The sequence below is a fragment of the Oculina patagonica genome, chromosome 1 (genome assembly GCF_052425735.1).
Source record: "Oculina patagonica isolate OP01 chromosome 1, crgOcupat, whole genome shotgun sequence".
Lineage (NCBI taxonomy): Eukaryota > Metazoa > Cnidaria > Anthozoa > Scleractinia > Oculinidae > Oculina > Oculina patagonica.
Window position 1 is genome coordinate 9109617 of NC_135758.1, and position 25209 is coordinate 9134825.

The 25209-nt window shown below is 36.4% G+C and overlaps 1 protein-coding gene and 1 pseudogene across 1 annotated transcript in view; one reads left to right on the forward strand and one right to left on the reverse strand.

The window, feature by feature from the left end:
- Nucleotides 1–25209, reverse strand: part of LOC144654891 (collagen triple helix repeat-containing protein 1-like) — a 92344-nt gene that overhangs the window by 27847 nt on the left and 39288 nt on the right. The gene's annotated exons all lie outside the window — the stretch shown is intronic.
- Nucleotides 11349–14166, forward strand: LOC144636464 (uncharacterized; annotated as a pseudogene).

Here is a 25209-nt window from a genome sequence, read left to right on the forward strand (position 1 = left end):
ACAAACGGGGCTTCATAAAATCTCCATAAATTGGCACAAACGGGGCTTCATAAAATCTCTATAAATTGCCACTAACAGGGCTAAAATCACACACGTCCAAAACTCACGATTCGAGAAATCGATGGAAAAGAAAAATTATATAAGCGTATGAATGATTTATATGCGTATGGACGATTCATTTAAACGTGTGAATTATTTATGTAAGCGTATGTATGATTTATGTCGTATTTTTGTCGTACCCTTCATTTTGTCGTAGGGCTCGTAGCCTTAATGGCTACGACACATGACGACAAAAACCTCAAGACTCCCCCCAAAAACAATTAAATTAATTAAATCAAAGAAAATTGAGTACATTTTCCCTATTTTACTGAAAAGAAGATAAAATTTTATTTCGACGAACGCTTTTGTTTTTCGTCCATACGCTTACGAACAAACGGACGGAGGACAATGAGAAGGCTCTGGGAACGAGACTTGACGATTGGACGGCGGAGGTCTGAGTACCAAACGGTCATGCGCAAACGCTTGAAGGGTTCTGGCGCTTGTTTTATAATCATGATAACGAACTTTTATTCGTTTACAAATGTTTATACACGAAGATTCGATGCTATTAGTTTAAAGCTCGCTTCATGACGGTTATCGGTATTTCTGACGATAATCTACTCCCGAAGGCTTCTTTTGCTCAGAATCGAGTGTCAGTGAGTGGAGTATTCCGCCATGTTTAAATTTCGCCATACTGGTTCAGTTTTGTAATGCTTGCTGCTTCGTGTGGACTTCAAGGTACGTTTATAAATGTAGGAAGTCTTGGTTTGTTAGATTATGTAGTACATACTTGATGAGCTTTCTATTCTAAATTATTTTAAGTGATGATGAAGTCTTCGTACATACCTTACGATTTTGTGAGTCCCTTTGAAAAGTTCGTGCACATGTATGAGGGAGATAAAATGTAAGGCTTACATGTAAGACATGTAAGGAAAATTGAAATTCAGTACGAAAATCTTTCCCTGTAGAAAGTATTATAGAAGATTTTATCCTTCTTTTTTTCGACATGAATCATAACAACCAGCCAGGGTACCTATGTTGCAATTTCTGAGATTTGATTTGATTGGTTTACATGCAATGGCATGTGAGCTTCTATACCATGCCATAGGAAATACAGCCAATCAGAATACAAGAAAGCCATTGTTTATTCGACGGTATTCAACCTAACCTTCCCATTGTGTGCCGCGATCTTAATCTCGACGAAATTTTGTAAGCGTATTTTCTATATGGCATGGTACATGTACATGTATAAAATAGTTACACAACACTTTCTAGTGGTATACTGTGGAAAATCCCACTTGTCACTTGTATTTTCTTCATATACACACTCGCCTAAAGGCTTGTGTGTATACTGCCAAAATACAAGTGGCTCGTGGGATATTCCATATTATTAAAAACAAGACGCCTAAAGCTTAATGCTTAAAACCGGGCGGTTGATGTTTAACTACTTTATTAGACAAGTACAGCAAAAACTTTTAAAATACCATTTAATTTATATTGAGTAACACGCAAGTCTGTGGATTGCTTGTCCATGCTTGGACAAGTTCCTGCTTAGGCTTTCAAATTTTTATTTTTCTTCCGAATACTGAATAACCTAGGTGTTGAAAACGTTTTGTGTGCAATCTTGAATAAATGAACTCAAACCAGTTAAATGGCAGTACAAATGATCTCCGACCGAAACAAACAAACAATTTCGTTAAAAACGTGTTTTTAAAGACGTGTTTTTACATGTAAACATTTTTAAAAATGTACCACACCAAAAAAAATGGGAATAAGAACAAGATAAGAAAGCTTTTCAGCTTTCAAACATGCAAGCTCTTTACGTCAATTTTGGGAAGCAGTCACGCAAACGCAAGTTCTTGATTGCATGATTCATTGCAAGTCATTTCTCCATCGCCGTTTGGTTCCGACTGAAACTCAAAACCCTTGAATGAAAAACAAAAAATATATATTTTATATTCCTCGCTAAAAAGAGCGGAGTAACCAGAAAATTACAATATTGGCTCCTGCTCGAATAAAACGAGTAACATAAATAATAAAAAAAAACGAATAAAACGAGTCAAATATCAAGAATAACAGAAAAATTTCTAAACAAAATTACAAAAGAAAATAAAAAGACTAAAAAAGGGCATGCATTAGACCACATGTATTAGATAACAGATGCTGTTAAAAATCTCAACTAAATGTGAAAAAAAGATTCAAGATGAGGCGAAGAAACATTTGAGGACATAAAGGACGAAGGATAATCCGAATAAATTCATTGTGTCCAACAATTCAGACAACAAATGAGGATCTTGATAAATAGATTGTTATATTTCGGTATAAGCTATACCATCATCAGACTAATAAAATTATGTCCTGAAACTGTCATCGGGTACTGGGTTTTAGAAACATTTGAATTGCATTAAAAATTGTGAAAATACACGATTTACATTCCATTCTGGTTTGAAGAAATTATTATATTATTACTTTGCATTTCCATTTTGTTTTATGAGTTCTTGAAAAGTGTGCAAGTAAAGTTTTTACATCAAGAACAAAATAAGGTTCTTTTGTTGTGTAAACATTCAATTCGTCTGTGACACACGACTTTGTCGGCCCAACTGTACACGGATGGAAATAGACAAAATGGACACAATTCTTGCTAAATGAAAAGCATCTTCAAAGTAGAGTCTGGAGCCGTTTTTAAATGCAGGAGCTTGCTGCAAAAACATTGCGTGACTGATGTAAAAAAAGCTTCGACCTCAGCGACCTGTCGAAACAATCACCGGTTTCGGACTCCAGAACTCGCTTGAGTCGAACGCTTGAATAAAAAGACAAAAATATATCTTTCACGTTTAACAGAAATCGGGGTATTAGATAAAATTTTAATTGCTCCTGCTGAGTAAATATCAAAAGTGCGGGATCTAAATCCTGGCCAAGAAAGCGGCCGAGTGAACTACTACGACAAATAACGCAAATATGTAAACATCAACATGGTGCCTCAATCTATAAATAGATGCCGTGTTCGTTTCAAAAGCCTATAAAAATAAAAAAGAAACATGAAAACGTTTTAGATGAATTTTAATTCAAGATGGGGTCAAGAAACATTTTAAAAGGCAAAAAGATTTAGAAAATTTAAAAAACGTGAGACTTCAGCTAGGAGCTAGGATTTGAGCCAGGACTCGAGCTCAGGACTGGTTAGCTTTTATTTGTTGTTTAGGTCACTACTACTATAAATAGTGTAAAGATTAGAACATCATAACAACAAGGACTTTTTAATACAGTTTCACACTGTTCAAACACTAAAAAATAGTTTTGACTTGAGTCCCTAGCCCTGGCTGAGTCCTCAGAGCTCAAGTCCTGGCATTTACTGTAGTTTACATTGTATCTCTTAAAATACACCTTTCTTCTTGCTTCAATTGTGTTTCGAAATCCAATTGTTGATTAGAAGTCATTCCACAAGCATGTGTTGAATATCAGTTGGCTACAACTAACTCATATTCAACAAGTATGAGTGGAACTGTTGTTTTTATTCTAAACACCAAAAGAAATGAAATATTTGAGGTCCCGGCTGGGTTGTTCTCGTCAATGCATACGCCCACCATATTTTGTGGTCCACAGTACATTGTATATGAGCTCATATTGAAAATTCTATTGCCTATTAACTAGTCAAAACTCAGAAACTGGAATATAGCATGGCTTGTTTTTAATAATAGCAGATACATATGTTCAGTTATCCCAATATTATGTTTTTGTGCCAAGAAAAGAATACTGCTACCCCAGCTAGAGCTCAAACCTGGATTGCATGATCTGGGATTAAGTCAACCACACCTCCCCGTTTATTGCAATATCCGTCAAACATCAACTATAGGTTTTGTGCTGCATGTTACTAGGGAAAAATGTTACATGTATATTTCAGCATATCCTCTCTATATTTTTTAGATTAAATGTGCTGGTTTAATTGTTTTGTTCATATTACATTTACAGTTCCTTTATTTTTTTGCACCTTATTGTATTAGTAAAATAATTATTTATTATTTTAAGAGTCTTTGTTTTTACTCAAGCTACCAAATCAACCCTTAAGTCCTGGTTCATTTTTTGATTTGTTTATATTCTGGTAACTGCACATAAGATTGAGGCATTGTTTACACAGATGCGGTTTCTAATCAACAGGGATTTACATATGCATGACCTATCAAAAGCTATATGGCTTTAAACTGTTCACAGGAAACCAATCAAACCATTTTCCAAGTGTACAGTGTATAAGCAAGCAGTACACTCTGTGGTTTGCCATATTTACTTTTTAGGAGCCAGCCAATTTCACACCAAAACACAACGATCCTTTTTTTTAAATAGAGCGGTTTTGCTGTTACAGACCAATGAAACCATAATTTTTGAGAACACTTTCTCAGCATTTTCAAAACAATGCTGTTTCAACATCCCAGGGATGTTATTAAGGGCCGGCTGCCGGCTAAATTTACCAGCTGAAAGAGAACTTAAAATCGGCTGAAGTTTCACATGAAAACAAAGACTTGCAAATGGGTAAACTTGTAGAGCTCCCAAGGCCAGAAAAGCCAGCTGGGCTTGTTGATGATTAGTGTTTTCTTAGCTACATCCCTGCACCTGTCAGGGCTGTTTAAAGCAAAGGCCTACCCATACCCAGTTCAAAGGCAGTATGGATACAAATGAGTGTGTGAACAGTGCCTTAGTGTCAGATACTTTATGTCATATTTATATTTTATTTGTAAATACTTAAATTTAAAAATGTTAATTACATTACAACTATCTTAGCTGTTGGTCTAATAATTATTGTCACCTACTCTGTTGGTGTAATTTTGCTTACTTGTTCTGTTTAGAACATTGGCCCTTTGTGTGCAGTTAACTTACAGTATTTTTTTCTGTTCACCACAGAAAAGGGCATGACCATGCACGTTTGCAACATGGCAAAGTGAAAAGAAATAAGGCATCAAGCTACATGTACATGTTCAGGAGGCCAAATTGTCTACTATGTACATATATATAAATGCTTGATTTGTTTTATTACCTTTGTATATTACCTTTACATGTACTGTCCTTGAATAGTGAATGAACATTGACAAAACATCACCAGTGAAGAAATTATTCAACATGACATGAGCGTGGGACAAATAAAAACTCTGAGTCCCCGACGGGAATCTAACCCATGGCCTCCCAGACACCGGTTGGGGGAGGCCATGGGTTCGATTCCTGTCGGGGACTCAGAGTTTTTCTTTGTCCCTCGCTCGTGTCATGTTGAATAATTTCTTAACTATTTATCACCGAGCTTGAAATTTACCATCTTTATTTTTAACCACCATCAGTATTTTTTGTAAACGTGTTGGCTAAAGATAGAACAGAGTCCAGCTTCATCACTGGCACAAACACCTACACTGGTTTAAAGTGTTGTTGTTATGTAAGTAAAAAATATGCATTAACATACATGTATACGAAGTTCTCAATTTTGATGCAACAGAGGTGACCAAACAAACTGTAGATGGTCATGGCTACTGAATGATGATGAGCTGTCATTTATATACATGTAAATAATATTTTATAGCCTGGACATAAGTAGAGTAGGGTAGGGAAATCGAAAAAGGTTCGAGATATCGGGAGTTCGAGTTATCGAGGATAAAATTATTAAGAAATCGGCCTGGAGGGAAATCAGAAAAGGTTAGAGTTAGCGGGACATTCGAGTTACTGAGGGTTCGAGTTATAGGGATTCAACTGTATTTAGTTATAATTTGTGTTACACAAAATGAATTTACAGTAATACCTTTTTTATTTTACAGTAATTGAATTAAATTCCTATACTCTTACCATACATGTATGTACTGCTGGTATGGTAACATACACTGTACATGTAACTATGAAAGAGGATAACTGTTGTTATAATGACAACCTGCTTCATGTACACAACAGTCCTTGAAAAAGTGTCCATGTTATGGAGGTGCCCATTACAGAGGTACAATTTGAAGAGTTCATATCAATTTTGCCTCTTTCAGTTGAGCTGTACCCTTTTGGGGAGGTGTTCATATTTTAACGTTTTCTGTAAAAAAGAATTTGGACTGTAATAATTTAGGTCAATACAGTTGAACTTATGAGCAAATCTATAATGCATACATCTCCCTATTACAGACTGTTCACATGGTCTTAAATAGACAAAAATACTTCACTCAGTCTCTACCTCTGCAAGACACACCTCTGTAACATGGATACTCCACCTTTTTACGACTGAATTTATTCAGGAGTATTGTGGCTAGCCCAATGGCACTCGCATGGTTGGTCGTTCCATCATCTGTAAACACTTTTTGCAATTCCGCTGACCAGCGGATATAACAGAAGTAAGAACGTAGCAGGGCGGCCGTATAAAAGGCCGGCCTTAAATTTTAAGAGGTTTTTATAACAAGGGAAAAACAAAACAAAACAAAATGTGGCCTACAATTTTGTGTGGAAAGTACTCGACCGCCGAAAAAGTCGACTTTGACATCCGCAAGATGTACCGCGGGCCCGCAGCCGATCGATCTCATCTGTCGAGTTTATAAATAGCGTCGTACACGTACAAGTACGAACATTTGAAAATTAAATCGGGTTTCACATAAGTTTTCATCAAAAATCACATCTATCTAGAAACCAGAGCGTTGGCTAAAATCGCTTGCGTGGTTGACCGTTTCGTGTTTGCAAGAAAATGTTTATGAATATAAAGTACATATACGGAATCCATGTACAGTGTAATTTATACTACACGGCTTCAATGCTTTTATTTTCTTATGTAGATAATCAGAGCAAAATAATAAAAAAAACATTTATTAGCACCTCGGGGTTAAAAAAAAAAAGAAACAAAAAAAGGAAAAAAAAATTGCCTAGCTCCGGCTTGGCGTCGAACCCTTAACCTTTAGGTTGGCAGTCTGACACCCATCCTTCTGTGCTAATCCGACAATTACAAAAATTCTCCGATTAAAACTTATATGAATGCAATAGACAACGTGGGGTCCATCGAACCGCTGATTATCTGCCACGATGTCCGTAGGCTCTAATAAGTTTTGACAGCGATCGGCCGATCGGCCCACAGCGATCGTGTATCGATAAAAGTTCTTGCAGTAAATGGGATGATTTACTGGCCAAATGACCTATTTTACTGCAGTGTAGTGGCTCAATTTCCTCACAAATGGCTTGTTTTACTGGCTATACTTTCCGTTCATATCATCATGGATCTGTGGAGACGCTCGGCAGTGGTTTTCTCAGAAATTGGAGCTCACAGGATCGGGGGACGGACTGGCATAGTTTGTGTTCTTTGTGTTGATCTTCTGCTTCGCAAGCTCCATAACATAACACAGGTAAGCTTCTACTTATACCAAACAATATGTTTTTATGAACAAATCCTAAACATGCAGATCGACTGTGCTTCGGTTGTGTTCGGGAACAGAGCGGGAAATAGTCGTACAGGTCACCTGACAAAGCACATGATTTGCAGTGCTAAAACGTTGCAATCCGCCATTTTGTTTTGAATTTCAGTTTGGGGCAAGCTCTTGTGTTGGCTGTTTACGCTGTGTATTTCCACGGAGTGTTTTATGCAATGGATGCCAGTATTGATGTAGATGTTCATAATAAGTCCTGTGAGTATTCAGGGACAGAAACATCGGTAAAACCCTCGACTCGCCAGGGTAATTTGAACGGCGAGGAGACATATCAGACATGTGTCGAATCCCCCGCTCGCTGGGGTTATGCCAAAACTATGGAAAGCGAGAAAGCTAAACATGAGCAAATGATAGTCAAATATGAGCAAATAAAAACCAGATATGAACAAATGAAAATCAAATATGAGCAAATGAATGCTATATATGCAGAAAACTGTGAGCTACTCCATGAGGAAATCCATGCCAAACACGAACAGACATGTGAGTGGAACACTTCTTTGATGAATGGTCAGTTTAACGGTGCCTTCGTTGCCAAGAATAAAGCTGAGTTCACTGAGCAGAAACCATTGCATAAATCACCAACTGATAATCCACCGAGTGCTTGTGCTTTGCAAACAGATGAAACGGACGAATGTAGAAATTCAAGGGTAAGATGTAGGTTACATTCTAGAAGGAAACGGGCAAGAGAACCTTTCAGAATTCCATACAGGAAATTTATCAAGTTATTTAGAAAGGCAAGAATTATTCGACTTGCTGCCAAATCATACCTTAAGAAGTACATACCAAGTTCATCTAAGCTCAGACTTATGCTGTACGAGTGTAATCGTTGTTATTTCACTGAACGGCTTGTGAGACCAAAGTGTTTATTATCTTCAAACAAGTGCTTTGTCAGGTCAAGCTTGTACCTAACTGTTGCGCGACTGAGGACATTAAAGCATAAGAATTCACCATTGTTTTACGTGTGTGTTGATGACAAAATGTTAAAGAAATTAAAATGCTGTAAAGGCCAAACTTATCATTTTTCTCGGAGAGTCATATCTTTAAGTGGTGATGTTGAAGAGAACCCGGGACCTGATCATTGCAATGTAAATACTAATTCAGAAGCACGTGGTAGCTTAGTTGCCAATTCAGTTTCATTACTAGAAACCAGGTTGTCAGAATTAAATAGAACCGCACTTGATGTTGTTGGAGGTGGTGACTGTTTTTTTCGAGCTGTTTCTCATCAACTGTATGATAATCCTAATCACCATTTTCATGTGCGTAGTCTCGGTGTTCAGTATTTACAGCATAACCCTGAACAATTTATAGAGAGTAATACTGATTATTCTTGGCAAGGATATTTAAGTAATATGTCATGTCAGGGAACATGGGCTGATGCGATTATAATTCAAGCAGTGGCCAATTGTCTGAATTTATCAATTCATATTACTGAATCAAATGAAACTTTTGCACCTGTTACTGTTGTTCAACCAGGAAGTGTAACGAGAGGACGCACAAATATTTACATCGGGCACATAGGTGAAACTCATTATGTATCTACAGTAGTAAAAAAAAGTTCTGAGTTAACAAACAAGATAAAATGTGGTCAAACATCACTTGGAGACAACCTAATTGATAGAAAAGAAAAACGCAGAGCTTAACATTAGAGAATACATGAAAAAGAGAAGAGCTGATCCAGAATTTAGAAAAAGAGAGAATGAAAATTCACTGCAGAGAATACACAAAAATATTGAAGCAACTAGGGAGAAAAATAGCAAAGCTGCCAGAAAGAGGAAAATGACCAACCCAGAACATTTGAGGGAAATTTTTAAACAGTCAAAAAGAAAACAGAAAGAAGAGAACCCAGAACTCATACGGGAAGTTGACAAACAGTCTAAAAGAAAACGGAAAGCGGAGAATCCAGAACTCATACGGGAAGTTGCCAAACAGTCTAAGAGGAAACGGAAAGCGGAGAACCCAGAACTCATACGGGAAGTTGCCAAACAGTCTTTGAGAAACTGCAAAGCAAAAAACCTAGAACGCAGAAAGGAAATTGATAGACAGATATTTAGAAAACGGAAAGCGAACAACCCAGAACACATTAGGCAAATAAACAAAAAGGCAAAATTAAGAAAAAAAAACAATTTACATGCAACTGTACCAGCCGCTGAAATGCCATTTCAAAATGCAGAAAATATATCACTTGGAACAAGTATTGATAATGATGACTTAGAAGCGCAGAAAAATGAAAACAGTATGATTTCTATGGTAAATTCCTTCCACAAAAGAATAAAATGTGGTCCAGAATACATTTGTACCTGTTGTGACCAGTTGTGGTACAGGTCCTCAGTAGTCAAATGTGATTCTAGTAAGTACAAGGCTTGTTCACGAGATGTTGTGGACTCTTGTGTCACTGGGGTAAGAAGTGTAGACAATACTGAATGGATTTGCACAACTTGTGATTCAAATCTAAAAAAAGGCAGATTGCCCAGCTGTTCTAAAGCCAATAAAATGAGTTTTCCTGAGAAGCCTGAACTGTTAAATTTGACACCATTAGAGGAACGGCTTATATCACCACGTATTCCGTTCATGCAAATTCGCGAATTACCAAGAGGTGGCCAGTTGTCTATTCATGGAAATATTGTCAATGTACCAAGTGATGTAAATTCAACTATTCACTCTCTGCCAAGGCCAATTAATGAATCACATACCATTCCAATAAAACTTAAAAGGCGTCTCAGTTATAAGCATCATTATCAGTTTCAAAACATTAGACCTAAGAAAGTGTTAGATGCAGCCAAATATCTTGTAGGCACAAGTGACTTATTCAAAAGTGAAGGCATAGAAGTGCAAAATGCATGGGTAAATAACATAAGTTTGCAATGCAGTGCCCATAAAGAATGGAATGAGTTTCTTCAAAATCCTGACAAATCAAGCTGTGATGTGCAAACTGATGAAACTGTGACAAAGGATAAAACACATGATTGCCAAAACAGTATTTCAACTGTTGATGTTGATAATCCAGACATAGATAATGATGATAGCGATGGCTGGTGCGAAATTGCCGAACGCCCTTCAGGTATTACAGATACACTGCTACAGGAAGCAGATGTTGCTGAAAATGCAGATAAAATTATTTCATTTGCACCAGGAGAAGGAAATAAACCATTAGGAATATTCATGGATAAAGATTCCGAATATTTATCATTCCCCACAATATTCTGTGGAAAGCGGAGACCTGACAACAATGAAAGAAAAGTACCAGTAACTTATAGTACAGTTGCTAAGTGGGAATTAAGATGTCAGGATAGAAGAGCAGCAATGTCTGTGCCAAACATATTCTTTAAGCTAAAAAAACTGCAAATCAAACAAATTCAAGACAGTGCATGCATTGCTCTTAGAAAGTGTAAGACCAAGGGAAAGAAATACACTGCTGGTGACTTGAAGTCAGAGGATTATCTTAATAAGCTTGTACATCTTGATGAAGGTTTTAGAGTTTTAAAGAATCTTAGATCTTCACCTCCTTATTTTGAGAAGTGCAAAAGAGACTTGTTTGCTATGATTCGTCAACTAGGCAACCCCACATGGTTTTGCTCTTTCTCAGCTGCTGAAACAAGGTGGACTCATCTACTTAAAACCTTAGGCAGAATTGTAGAAAAGAAAGAGTACACTGATGATGAGATCAAGCAAATGACATGGAAACAAAAATCAGATCTTATTCAAAAAGATCCTGTCACCTGTTCAAGGAACTTTGATCACATGGTTCAGTTATTTATTAGTGATGTGTTAAAGTGCAGTGCAATACCAATAGGAGAAATAGCCGATTATTTTTATAGAGTCGAATTTCAACAAAGAGGTAGCCCACACATCCATGGTTTATTTTGGGTGAAAGGAGCTCCACCATATCAAAAAGATCCTAATGAAGAAATTGAGAAGTTTGTTGATAAGTATATCACCTGCCAAAAACCAGACAGTTCTAGTGAAATGGAAGACCTTGTCAACTTACAGATGCACAGGCATGCCAAAACATGTAAGAAGGCAGGGAATAAGATTTGTAGATTTAATTTCCCATTGCCACCAATGCCAAGAACAATGATTTTAACACCCCTTGAAAACTCCTGCATTGATGAAGAAAACCAGAAAAAGATTAAAGAAAATTCTGAAAAAGTAAAAGAGTTTCTTGACAGCATGAAATATGGCGAAGAAATCACATTTCAAAACTTTCTCAGCAAATTGCAGTTAACTGAAGAATGTTATATCCTAGCTATCAGGCACACCTTAAAGCGTGACACATTATTTCTGAAAAGAGCACCATCAGAAATAAGGATTAACAGTTATAACACTTATTTACTCAAAGCATGGCAAGCAAACTTGGACATACAATATGTACTAGATCCTTATGCATGTGCTACATACATACTTTCTTACATTACAAAAGGCCAAAGAGGTATGAGCAGACTTCTAGAAAAAGCATCTGAAGAAGCCAAATCTGGTGATAAAGATATTAGAAATAGAATAAGGCACATTGGAAACAAATTTTTGAATGCAGTGGAAATCAGTGCTCAAGAAGCTGTGTATCTTGTATTACAAATGCCATTGAGAAGATCCTCCCGAGATGTTCAGTTTATTGGCACCTCACCTCCAGATGAAAGGACATTCTTAGTAAAGAAATTGGATAAGCTTAAAGAGTTACCTGACAGTTCACCCGACATTGAATCTGACAACATCATTAAACGCTATCAAAGAAGACCAAAACAATTAGAAAAGTTGTGCTTGGCTGACTTTGTTGCGTGGTACAATTGTGTTAAAGATGAACATGCTCATAGTTGTAATGAGCCATTATTAGTCACAGGTCTTGATGACTTCTTGCCCGAAACAGATTTTGATGACAACACTGATGATGACCCTGATGGTATAAGTGCCACTGAACTTGAATATGAACCAAAAGAATACAAATTGAAAAGGAGGTCTAAAACTAGTGAAACGAAAAAGGGCTAAAATCATCCGATCTGTTAGATACCATAAAGATAAAGACCCAGAAAATCATTATAGAGAGCAACTTATGCTTTATACACCATGGCGAAACGAAAGTACGGATTTGATAAATGACTGTAAAACTTACCAAGAACGATTTCAACAAGTTCAGAATGAGGTTCTCCACAACAGGCACCAATATGAATGCCATTCAGAAATACTAGATAAAGCAGTGGAGGATCTAAGTAATGTTGAACATGACAACTTTGACAATGTTGCTCCTAATGCAGAGCATATCAATAAGCAGGACTGTGCTGTTAAAGAAAAGCCTAGTGAACTGTTTGGTTGCTTTGACCCTGGCAAAAACAAGCAGCACAGCCAGTATGATTTGCTTGATGATATTGGTATCTTTCCTAGAAGTAATGATCAGGATGAACTTGTTACAAAGCGTATCTCAGATGACGATTATTATGCACTTGTACGCTCTTTGAATGAAAAACAAAGGCAGTTTTTTTATCATGTCTTACATTCAGTCAAAACTAAAGATGACCCTCTAAGATTGTTCTTAAGTGGAGGTGCTGGAGTTGGGAAAAGTACCCTAACTAATGCGTTATATGAAGCACTGATAAGATATCTGAACAGTATGGCAGGAGAAAATCCAGATGATGTGAAAGTTGTCAAAACAGCCCCTACGGGCAAAGCAGCATTCAATATAAAAGGTAACACACTGCATTCTGCTTTTAAGATACCTGCCAATAGAGGTTTTGAGTACTGTGCACTGGATAGTGACAGACTAAATACCATTAGAACACAACTCGTGAAACTAAAAGCAATATTTATTGATGAGATCTCTATGGTTGGAAGTGGAATGTTCAACTTTTTGAATTTAAGATTACAACAGATTATGGGTACTAAGGAACCATTTGGTGGAATAAGTTTGATAACTGTTGGAGATCTTTTCCAGTTGAAGCCAGTTTTTGATAAGTGGATCTTTGAAAATTCCCAAATGGGCTATGGTGACTTAGCAAGTAACATTTGGACAGAATACTTCACCCTCTTTGAATTAACAGAAATCATGAGACAAAAAGATGATAAGCAGTTTGCTGAGCTACTCAACCGCTTGAGAGAGGGAAAGCACTCTGAAGATGATATAGCCATGTTGAAACAAAGACTTCTGAATGTAACACCAGGAAATGATAATTACCCCATGAATGTGACTCATTTGTTTACTACAAATGCATCAGTAGATGCTCACAACAATGCCCTGTATACTCTCTCAAAAACTGATAAAGCTCAGATCAAGGCTGTGGACATTTTAGTGGGAGATATGTCTGATGATCTTAAGAAACAAATGAAAAATAAAATCCCAGATGACCCCACAAAGACAATGGGCTTATATTCATTAGTGTCGATAGCAACTGCCGCAAAATATGACTTGACAACTAATATTGATGTTACTGATGGACTCACTAATGGTGCAGAGTGTGTCATAGAGAACATAGATTACAGAGTTGACAATTCCACCAGGCCAAGTATTATTTGGGTGTCATTTCCACATTCTGAAATAGGCAGAAAGCAGCGCAGAGAAAATGCACATTTGTACAAAACAAACATAAATAAAGACTGGACACCAGTTTTAGAAATAACAAGACAATTCCGAATCAGTAAATTAAAAAATGTCAAGTTCAAATTCTTAGGCGACAATTTCCACTTAGACCTGCTGCTGCCAAGACTATTCACCGTTGTCAAGGTGACACATTAGATGAAGCAGTTGTTGATTTTCCAGCATCCACAAGGGAGCACATGCATTACGTTGGCTTAAGCAGAGTAAGAAACAGTTCTGCACTTAGTATTCTCAAATTGAATGAAAACAAAATTAAGGTAAGCGAAAAAGTAAAAAATGAAATGAGCAGACTTAGAAAAGAAGCAAGCCTCAGGCCTTTAGCAGTTTTAGAGACTGTACATGTAGATTCTCCACAAACAAAAACAATCTTGTTTCAGAATGTAAGATCTCTCCACCTCCACAAAGAGGATGTGCGAAGTGATTTCAACATTCAAAAATCTGATGTCAATATTTTTGTTGAAACAAAGCTTTGTTTGTCAGATAGGGATGAAACATACCAGCTGAGCGGATTTACACTTTACAGAAATGACTTCAATCACTCTACCTTAAGAACTTGCTATGGAACTGCCGTGTACATAAAGAATGATTTGAGTTGTATTGAAATTCCATACAGGTTCAACTTTAATAATGTAGAAATAACTGTTATGGTTCTAAGCCATCCAATTCCAAATTTTCATGTGGTTGGTATCTATCGGTCTAAAAATAATGTTTCAATTTCGCAGTTCATTGATGCACTCACTCATCTTCATAACTCAGTATTGACAAACCCTGCCATACCGACTGTAATCCTTGGGGATTTCAATATCAATCTAATGCAGGAGACTACAGAACAAAACGCTCTCAAAAAATGTTTGATAACAGACAGAGGATACAATCAGTTGATCAACCAGTATACAACTGACTACCGTACACAAATAGATCATATTTACACAAATGTACCACAAATTGTACAATCTGCAGGTACCCTAGAGTCCTACTACAGTGATCATAAGCCCATCTTTATTTCCCTGAAAGCTTTGTGAACATATCATTTTCCAAATTAACTTTCCCTTTAATACTATGATGCATCTGAGATAAGATTTTGAACTATACAGCTAATGAAGACCAATAAAGTAACTACATTGTACTTTTACATAGTAAGTAATTCAAATAAAAATGAATCTTAATGTATTTCACAGCTTTTTAAATCACAAGCAAATAAGACAATTGCTTTTGCACTGACAAAGAGTGTAATAATTTGTATTTACTTCAATCTGAGTGTGGTGTTAAATCAATCATAATGATCATTATTTATTTGCCACATTACAAAAACAAGTTTGCCTAGTTAAGTAAATGATGGGGCAGAATGTTATCAATAGTTTGAGTTGGTAATACCTGGCATGGCACACTTCGGTAAATAAATAAAAAAAACATTCATGTTAGTCTCATATAGATGACCAGTCTGAATATTCCAGAATGAAACGTTCCACATTTTGAATGGCAAACTGCATCAACTCTGTCAGAATTTGCACAATACGTGCAAAGATAAATTTTTCAAATGAAAAATCATGAAATTGCAATATTTCCTGAGGGTGATGGAGGGATGTTAAAATAACATCCCTTCCTCAATCCCTTCCATACAAGGGACATGTCCAGCCTCCATACACAAAACAGGTAAGTTGTTATTTTGGGAGTTTGAAGGGGGAGGAAGGGTGGGGAGCAAAGGTGAGAAGCATTACATTACATAGATCATAGATACAACTGTTTACAAGCATTTTAAGTACAGTGTACAAAAATTTATACACTTTGTTATTTTACACTCTAACCTATCACCTTCAATGTGTATTTGTAGGTGGAAGACTATCGTGGTACTATAGAAATATGATGAACACCATTATGCAAATGACACAAAATTGAAGTTTTACTACAGATATCAGTACATGTAACTGTATATGGAGGCTGCAACAAATTGAAATCCTGGCTGCCAATTGGCAGAACTGCCTACAAAAATACCAAGAAATAGAAATATACAACTACTACCATATGGAAGGAACATCAAGTACTTGTATGTGAAACCTACAAGTGGCTGCCAATTGACAGAATTTTCTACGAACATACCAAGAAATAAAAATACACCACAATTACTGTATGGAAGGAACATCAAGTACATATATGTGAAACCTACAAGTGGCTGCCAATTGACAGAATTTTCTACAAACATACCAAGAAAATAAAAATACACCACAATTACTGTATGGAAGGAATATTGATAATTAATTTTTATGTGAGACCCACAACTGCTGATACCCAAGCAAGTAGTATTTCTGTGAATCAGGTCAAAGCTTGACACTGACTCAGGAAACACCTGCACATTTATCACTGAATGAGTTCCATTCCTTGAAAGAACAACATCCTTCATTATGTCTTAGCTACAGATGAAAGCTTTTTGTTAACAAACTATACTGAGAACAAACACAGCTTGCATAAAAATGAAGAGGGACACTGTATATCCTTCCAATTACCATATGAAATGCAAGTTATTATGTCATAATGGTTTCGATAAATGCATCCCTACAAAGCAACCTTGCTATATTTCTGATAAAAAGGGGAACCTTCTTTTCCTGTTATGAATAATAAATTATAGATACTTAAAAAAATCTCAAATGGTGAAAGCTCTGCATTCAACATCAAAGCAACAGTAAAACAATACAAGTCATTGTTTTAGAGAGGCAAGACTTTAATTGAGCTGATCTAATTAACAGAAGTATTGATCTTTAATTATAGCAAAATATCTTAGAAATGTGTTCTCTACAGTAGATGCAATGCATGACTGGCAACATTTGTCATACATGTGACACAACACTCAGGAATATGAATACTTTATTCCGTAACCTGTAAATGACATTGAAAAAATCATGTAATACATATAGAACAAATTCTACAGAAAATAATGCATTTAAAATGTACACAATGTCTCCAATTTTGATCATCACAGGGTCAGAAAGAAAGGGAAGTGCTGGGCACTATGCAATCTGTTAACATTCCCTTGCACTCTGCCATTCCTTTTTGTATAAACCACTGTTTTCCCCTCCTTTCTGAAACCGTCTACATGTTTAAGCTTATCGAAAATTATGCATGTATGTTCACATCAATGTTTATCCAGAGAGGAAGGCAGAAACCAAATACCGATAAGTGTGGCATCTCCTGTTCTCCTCCTCCCCCTTCCCCTCTTCCCAGGGTCAACATCAATACTTCCATCAACAACAAAATTTAGGTCAATAATCTGTAAATAACACTGCCACTACTTATGATCCTTCCAATGCCTCAGATGTTTCATCACATAAATAGAGGATGAAATGAAAATTCTGAAAAATATGTAGATGGCCCATCATCTTTGCTCACTGCATTGACTCCTTTTTCTTTTACCTTTCAGAACCCAAACAAACTAAACTGAGAATTAACAAAGTAATAGGTTTCATCCAGAATAGTTCAAAAAGGGTATCAATTTTCAATTTTAACCCGGTTTTAGATACTGAATTCACTAAGGATTTTCACTGTTTTAGTCACATTCATTTCCAAATCTTTCTTGGACAACCAGAACCAGAAAAATGTTTTCATCCATGCTTGCAATATGCAACGAACATGTTCGATTCAACTGTCGCACATCGTCATGTTTTCTCGTTTCTGCTCTTAAGTGCATAAAAGAAGTATTTTGAAACACCTGCTGCTCATACATACTCAAAAAATGGAAATCAAATGCAAATATTGCTAAAAAAATTCAGTCGTGGCTCAATGAGCCTTTGATTCCTTTTGGTCTCTGGCTAACTGGTTATTACAGTACCACTCAAAAGTAAGTTACCACCCTCTCGCGAGACGAGATTCTCGTCTCGCGAAACGCTTGAAAAAACTGCAAGTTCACGGCTCTAACTTTTCTCGAGATTTTAATTACCCATTGTTAACCATACATGTAGAAGCAGCGAGCAAACATCGTCTAGTTGACATGTCGGCCTTTCAAGCGAGTTCTTTTTTCCCCGAATATTGCTTGTATTCCAAAGCAAAAGTATTATTCAAAGATGTATGTTTTAAATCGAAATCAACATGAATTCTTTGCCATGTTACCATACCAGTGGCATTTAAACATGAACTGTTAAATTTTGTATTCAACTTTTAGAGTTGTTCATATTACAATGCTTTTTTTTTCCTGTTGATTTTACAGAGAAAATGTCAACATTTTATTAAGATTTATTGCAATGAAGTATATCCTTTTTGTAGACATTTCCTGTACTTTTTAAGAACATTCTGTGTAGTTAATTTGTGTACATTTCACTGACATTTTATGCAATGATTTTACAGAGATTTTATTGAGATTATATGCTATATTTCACATACGCTTCTTGCTTTTCCATGTTGATTTTACAGGGAAAATGTGGACGTTTTACAGAGATTTATTGCAATAAAATGTATACATTTTATAGACATTGTGTGTACTTTTGTGATACATTTTATGTAGTTATTTTGTTCATATTTTACTGACATTTTATGCAATGACTTTCGTTCACTTTTTTAAGAGATTCTATTGAGATTTTGTAATTTCGCTTTTACAGAGATTTTATCCCCCACTTTTTTTACAGAGAAAACGTGGAGATTTTACGGTTAATTTACAGAGATTTATATATATGTCACAGAATCTCTGTAAATTTTGCACCAAATTTACAAGAAAAGTAGCAACATTTCATAGACATTTTATGAGATTTCAACGAAGAAAAAGTGCTGAAATCTACGGACTTTTTATGTAGTTTACAAAATCTCTGTAAGTGTGCACATTTACAGAGATTGCAATTTACAAGGAGAATGTAGACATTTTACTGAGATTTCACTAACTTTATTGAAGTCTGTAAATGGTTCAAATTTTCCAGTGGGTGATCACTCAGTTCATACTGATCTCTGGAAGGAGAGGGAGATTTCTTTCCTGTTGAGAAATTGTACTACGGCTATCATCTTGCAAAATATAAGACATAACCGTAATGGCATTTGATAAGTTGACAGCTAGGTCGAGTCACTTATCAAATTTCTAAAAACCTTGCACATTGATTGTCTATAGAAATCAACCAGCTATAGCACGAAATTACGTCTCCGTGAGGAGTTATCAGGGCAATATTGCACTTCTCTGTTTGATGTGCATCACGAAAAGAAAAAAAAAAGTAATAGTTTCAGTTAGCAACACGGAGTGCTTGACTTCTAAAATACTTTTATATTTATTCCTGCAAGCTGTGTGACCCACACGTGTTTCCGACTGGTGAACTTCACGCTAAGATTTACTTTAAACAGATTAAAAACTCCGGTCGTTTTTGTGTGTGAAAATAAGCGGCAAAAACAAACGCAAGCGCTTGTTCAAACTAAACTACGGAATGAAAGCTTTAAACAACAGGGCTGAGCTTACCACAAAACCAAACTGTGGTGCGAAGTGCCCAAATTTTTAAATGTGCAAATTCTAACATTATATTTTTGAATAATAGACAACATTTTACTAAGATATGGTATAGGCGAGCAAGAAAATTCACGATCATGATACAATATTGAGTGCAATGGCCATTTGGAGGGGGACGCTATATTTGACTTTAGTGAAACACTCTTCCATACTTCATTGAGTTTTGTTTGACACTCGAGCCCTGTGAAGTTCACATTTAATGGGCATGTGCGGCACTGTACTGATTTACTGAATAACCATATTTTCAAGCTCTCGTTTGACCCCTTTAAGCATCTGATTCGATTGTGATTGACACAGGATATTTATTTCACGCAGGAAAATAAATGTTTTTATGTAGCTTGCGACACAATAGTTCCCAGCTTCCGATGAGGGATTACATGATTGCTTATTACATGAAAGAGAGGCAACCTGGGGACTAGTTCGACCTTCGTTTAAGCATTATCACAACATGGCGTATTCCATTTTTCCCTCCCTCCGCTCCCCGTCTTATATCTTACCGAACATGAGGCGGGCTTTCCCCCACCTTTGCTGGGATATTTCCTTGTTTGTTGTTCTAATATCATCTTTAACTGATTGTTTTGAAATAAAACGGCCACACCTGTGGCCAAAATATCCCAAATGGGAATGTCTGTTTTTGTCCCAACAAACAGAGCTGATTAATTAAGATACATTAAGTGTATTTTTGACTGGATCACGCGAAAACATAGGCCTTTTCTGTAGAAAAACTATTACATACTTGATTTAGGGTAATTAATTTTTACCAGATAGTTCAGTGTAGGAACTCAAATGAACTAATTTTCACATTTATTTTCGTATACAAGGGTCAAGGATAATTTCGACATGTTGCAGCCCATATTTAACTCTTCCTCAGACTTCAACTCCTTTCAAATTTGGTTGTTTTATATGCGTTAACCTCGCTGAACAATTCGGGTACACCGGTTTGGTCATAATATCTCCTTCGTCTTAAGAAAGCTGTATATGTCTATTTGAGTTTTCAAAATTAATGTAAAATATCTGATGGTAAGAATAATGGATAATTCAACCATTCGGTCACCTTCCTTCTCCTGATACTGGACACTCATCATTATTAACCCTATTCAGTCCGAGGAGCGGATCGACTGAAAGGGGCAGATTTGTCCCCTACAAACTTAAGGGTTTACAGTCTTATTTTTTTAAACTCACACATTCTAATGCGTTTTATCCCCCCCCCCCCCCCCCAATTTATTTCAAAAGATGCCGTCTTCAATGACAACCTAACAATTATCCAATCTATAAGTATATCAGAAGCTTATGTAGATAAGCTTCTGGTATATGGAACCCTCCATTTCAAACCTGCAGTAAGCAGCAACAGAATTTTCGGGCTGCATAAAATGTAGACTTTCTCAAAGTCCTTTTTATGTGTTGTGTATTTTCCGGTATAAGGTATATAGGTATGTGCCGCCTAAAAGGGTATGGTTTTTGAGCCGTTTTGGTCTGAAAACGGGTAAAGATTTTGACTATTTTGGTCTGAAATTGGTTCTGGTTATTTGGGGAACGTTCACGAAAGCTTATAAACGTATTTTTCTTCCCAGCAACCGGAGCGAGTAACTTATGAGAGACAAATAGAAATAGATAAAAATATATCATTTCAGCTAAATTTTACCTATTCATCCTTGTTACGTTGACTTCCGTTCAGCGTTCATTTCAAGGTCAGGTCTGAAAACGGGTATGGATTTTTGAGTCCAGGTCTGAAAACGGGTGTGGAAAATGGCATTTTTTGGTCTGAAATTGGGTCTGGATTTGGAGATGCGGGCGGCACACCCCCACCAAAACTTCCAAGGAGTACCCCCTCCCCCCCCCCCCGGGAAAATTGTATATCTTATTAATCCCGCCTGCGAGCAATGCATTCACCACGTCAACATCAAGAACCAGGAACAAGAGATAAACTAACAATTAAGCATCATTGATGTTGCTTTTTTCAAAATTGCTATGAAACATTCGATAAAATTAGCCTCCTCCAAACCACCTTATTATTTTCGCGGGACTTAATTTTCGCGATTTCGTGTTTTTTAAAAACCCGCGAAAAAAGGTTTACGCGAAAAATAACGACGCCAACTATAATACCCTTCTATATATACTAGTTATGCAAGGCTTTCGAGTGGTATACTATGGAATATCCCACGAGTCACTTGTATTTTTTCGGTATACACACGAGCCTTTAGGCGAGTGTGTATACCAAGAAAATACAAGTGACAAGTGGGATATTCCATAGTATACCACGAGAAAGTGTTGTGTAACTATTTTATACCATGCCATAGAAAATACGCTTACTAAATTTCGTCGAGAATAAGATCGCAGCGCACGATGGGAATGTTGAGTTGAATACCGTCGAATATACAACGGCTTTTCTGAATTCTGATTGGCTGTATTTTCTATGGCATGGTATAAAATTCGTTATGATTAATTAACGTTGCCGTCAGTCGTTACCACATAATTATCTTGGTACAGTCGTAAAACTAGCTCTACTTTGTTACAAAGGAACATGTCAAACTGTTTTAAGTTTCGTTTTGTTATATGGTTTTGTTCAGTGTATAACTGTGAAAAATTAACATAAGTTGTACCGATTTTGAGACTTCCGGTTTGTTAACGCAGACCAGTATTTTGACAATTTTCGCGAAATTTATTTCCTTAAAACGCATTTTTTTTTGGCCAAATCGCTTAATTTAAGTTCCGCGAAATATACCCGTTCCATTTTTGAGAAATTAAGTTCCCGCGAAAATAAGTAACAGTAAGGTAACTCAAAGTAGAGTGACACAAAGAAAAATAAATAAAATAAAATAAACATAATAAAAACAGAAATGCCGGTGGCTTTACAACCGGCAAAGGAAACAAAAGGGATTTACTTCAAGTCAAGATATCTAAGCAACTCTAGTAATTATAATTTTGATTGCAAAGGTTGCGTAAACTGTTAGTCGAAGGCGACTTGTGATCTGTTCCGCCATTTTGGTATATGAATCTGCTGTTTTAAGCCAGCGGGCTTATAACAAACACGTGACGTTGTTTTGGTTTCTGTGTTGCTAGGTGCAGTACTGGTTTTACACTTTCCGTTACTCTGAGTTGATATGAGAGAAGTAGGTACACATTTCAGTGTCAATATGGCACAGTTATGGCGTGAAAACACATTGATAAAACACGAGATACATAAAGACTACTACTCAGAAAAGAATCGACAAACAGCGAAGCGGATAAATGAACGTTAAGCAAAGCAGCCAACCCAGTTTCGTCACTAAAATACGCTTCACCTCTGGCAAGTATTGTAGCTTCACTACTCTTATCTCCTCGAAGGAATTCTGTCACGCGATCGATATTTTTGCCTTTGCCGTATATACATTTGGAAGTGCCATAACTTCCTCATCGAATAGGTCACCCTTTTACAGTTGGAGTTATGGTGACGTGCATGTATCTAACTTGTGTAAATAATGGCGCGATGAAATTACCTTGCAATATTTATCACTGCTTTGACGAGCCTGTCGAGTCTTCAGTTAATCATCTTTTTCTCTGTAACCCCGGCTCAAGGTCCTAGGAAAAATTAATGGGAAAAATGAATTAATATATCTGAAAGTTGAAACGCGACCCCTGCTTATTTATACAACTGCATCCCTTAAACTCCATCGGATCATTTTTTTCATACAAATTGCCGTCGTGTTTGCCGGTATTCCGGCCAGCAGAGTTCGAAAAATTAACGACGGAAAAAGTCGAGAGCGAGTCTTCGAGTCACTCAAGCAGCTTTACAGCAATAATTGTTAGTTATTAGTACCTCAAACATATTTAATGAATAATTCCGTTTTATAATTGTGTTTGCAGTAGTCTCGCCTGATAAATTTGCATTTTCCGCGCAGTACCCTTTCTTACAATGTTTACAATCAATATGTCAAATAAATCAAACATACCACTAAAAGGAAAGTATTTCTATCGCGGACAAAATTGAAATTCAGTAGTCAATATATTGGATACTTTTCATAACGGATAAAACAAGGGAAAATTAGACGCCTAGCCAATGGAGTTTAACCTTAACAACTTCTTAAAAGCAAACTCTGTCTCGATATGTTCATAATTCCGAGAGACGGCTGTGTCAAAAATCTAATTGTCTCACTCTCGATGTTTTCATATTGAGAGACAAGTATTCTTTAACTTTTGACAGTTCATTCGAACACGAAAAATCTTCATAGTTTGCCATTAGTAGAAGAAACAATGTCTTTCATGTCTCAAGGTTCAACAGGTCACAAAAGTTAATTCTGAAGCTAAAGGCTTCGAAAAACGGTGGGCTGTGCGCTGCTCTGGCTGTTGGTTGCTCTACTCATCAATGAAATTGAAAGAAGTAACGCAAGTGCAGTTCTCCCTCCAAGGTTAGTCTTCATATTTTATAGAGAGCGAACGTTATTTGGCTCAATCCAGACATCTTGCAGTTTGCTTTATCAAGTTTAAAACTCGGCAATAACGTTCTAAAATGATTCGTTCGCGTTGAATCTACAAAATTTTTTTTCATAGCGGCTGGCTTATAGAAAATCCGAGAGGTTGTTACTTTCTTTCGTTTTGTTTGCTAACTGAATCCGCGAGGAGTTGATGGGATCGGATTTTCGTTAACTGAGGTATATAAAATTAAATTAAACTGGCCTCTAAATCAAAACGCCAGGAATCCTAAAAGAGCAAGATAACTTAAGCGTTAGTTTGATCATTCCACTGTTTTTCGATTTCAAAAACTGTTTTGCTTTATTTATTTTAATGAAAATTTATTCACTGAGTGGACATGTGGTAGATTTGTTTTTATTTCCGCGCGACGAACAAATAATATGTGCCAATCCGACATTTTATTTGCTGATCAGACAACGAAAGCAATTGACAACTATTATGACCTAAATTTTTTATTAGTTATTGTGTTATTGGAAAGTTAGCAAATATATTTAAATCAATTTTTGCGTACACGACATGCTTCTCAACATCAAACAAATGTTTTTATTTCCCTGAATTCATCAAATTGAAGCGAAAACCTTATTGACAAACTGTTTTTTTTTTGGCATACAATGTATATTAACTTTCTTTATATTTATTTCTCGATGTATATCTTTGACTATGCGCTTTGACAAACATAGACTAGCTGTTTGCATTCCTTTGAACATAAATCAGACGACACGTACAATGTATGATTTCTGGTGAGTTGATTTTGCACGGTAATCAAAATTAAATAAGATTAAGCCTGACGTTTATTTTTCCGGCGAACGGCAAAAACTCAACTTCTGCCGTCTGCCGTTTGACGTTCGTACGCGGAAATGAGTAGTTTTGTGTTTGTCGTGAATGTGTGATTTTTCCTTGTTTTTGTCAGGGATTAATTTTAGAATTTGATAAAAGGGTAACAAAACGAAAGGCAAACTTGCGTTTGCCGTTTCCCGTATAGCGTCATGCTTAATGTCGATAGGGTAACTTAGGGAAATTTGTCGTTGGAAGTATTAAAATTTGCTTTGTGAAATATTTAAATTTGCTTTGTGAAGCTAACTGCTGTTTTATTTTGTCTGCAAATTATTTCAAACTAGATCGCTTTGGTTTTGGAAAATGCGTTTGGAAACCGATAGCGCCGCTAAAAAAATCATATTCTTAATTTAATTTAGCAAAACAGGATCGCCATTACAAGGTTAAAATGGAAAGTAGATTGTATGAGTGAATTTGAATATATTCTTACA